This window comes from Triticum dicoccoides, chromosome 6A, assembly GCF_002162155.2.
Source record: "Triticum dicoccoides isolate Atlit2015 ecotype Zavitan chromosome 6A, WEW_v2.0, whole genome shotgun sequence".
In the NCBI taxonomy this organism is placed as follows: domain Eukaryota; kingdom Viridiplantae; phylum Streptophyta; class Magnoliopsida; order Poales; family Poaceae; genus Triticum; species Triticum dicoccoides.
The window spans coordinates 621,577,258-621,578,816 of NC_041390.1; the positions used below are offsets into that span (position 1 = coordinate 621,577,258).

General features: G+C 40.0%; 1 pseudogene; it reads left to right on the forward strand.

The window, feature by feature from the left end:
* Nucleotides 1-531: 531 nt before the first annotated feature.
* Nucleotides 532-1,338, forward strand: LOC119316153 (annotated as a pseudogene).
* Nucleotides 1,339-1,559: the final 221 nt, after the last annotated feature.

The following is a 1,559-nucleotide window of genomic DNA, read 5'->3' on the forward strand; positions in this document are numbered from 1 at the left end:
TTTACCCAACATGGGTGGCAGCATAATCTCCGCATCGGTCCACCATCCCTTGCGACATAGGCATAGTGTCGGTCTATAGGACTCTACTGTCGCCGATTTGTCATTTTTTTCTTTCATTTTGTCAGACTTTACGTGTTTGGCTGTGTGCATCCTAGTTATGCAGAGGCTGAGTGTTACTCATAATGTTTTGTATCCGCTTGATGCTACATTTCGAAATAATAAGAGCGCCCTTTATCAAAAAAAAAAGATTAAAGTTCCTTGATCTTTCTTACAACAGGTTATTTGGAGGATTGCCAGAATGGTTACCCCCAAAAATGCCACATTTTAAAATATTAAGAGTGAGATTAAATATGTTCAGTGGTCATATTCCTAAGAGGCTCACTTCCCTTCATGGTCTTCATTATTTGGATATAGCACACAACAACATAACAGGAAGCATACAATGGTCTTTGTCAAACCTGAAGGCAATGATGACAGTGGTGACGCAGGACATGGGGGATTACATTTATGAAGAGAGCATCCCAGTAATCACAAAGGACCAAAAGCGTGACTACACCTTTGCATATCTACCAGCTATTGGTAGTTCTTGATTTGTCAAGTAATAGTTTGGCAGAACATGTTCCGGAGGAGATAACTTTACTCATTGGGCTTACCAATCTGAACTTGTCAAATAATGAACTTACCGAAGCAATCGCAAACCAAATTGGTGATTTAAGGCAGTTGGACTCACTCGACCTATCCTTCAATGAGTTTTCTGGTGCAATACCATCAAGTTTGTCAGCTTTAACTTATTTGAGCCACTTGAACTTGTCATACAACAATCTGTCCGGTGCAATACCATCCGGATAACAGCTACAAGCTCTTGATAACCAGATGTATATCTACATCGGTAACCCTGGTCTTTGTGGAGATCCTGTCAGCAGGAACTGCTCAACACATTATGAAGAGCAAAGTGGTCTCGAAGATATAGATCACATGCCATCTGTTTATCTTGCCATGATCATTGGATTTGTGGTGGGTCTGTGGACAGTTTTCTGCACCATGTTGATGAAGAGAACGTGGAGGGCTTCCTTCTTCCAGTTTGTTGATATGATGTACGACATGGTTTATGTGCAAGTGGCTGTAAGGTGGGCTCACATGATGGAGAAAACTCAAGACAGTGCACCATGAAGTGCCAAACTCCGCAGCAAGCGAATTGCGTGTATCTAAATAGTATTTGTATGTTTGCACCATATCTCTATTTGTAGCTCTAAATGAGCCTTGGCTGGATGTCTCTACTGTACTGTATTGTTATTTGTATGTTTGAACCATATCTCTATTTGTAGCTCTAAATGAGCCTTGGCTGGACGATTGTACTGTATTGTATTGGTATTTGTATGTCTATACTTTAACAAATGAAGAGTATGTATATGTTTTGCTGCATTGTTTAAGCTGAAGAAAAAATATACAGCCTTATAACTGCACTGTGCCTTTTTCATGTTGTCCGGTTTGCTTTGTATCATCTATTCCCAGAGAGTGATGATCTCATTTGCATAGCAAAAAGAAAGAAAAAAAAGGCA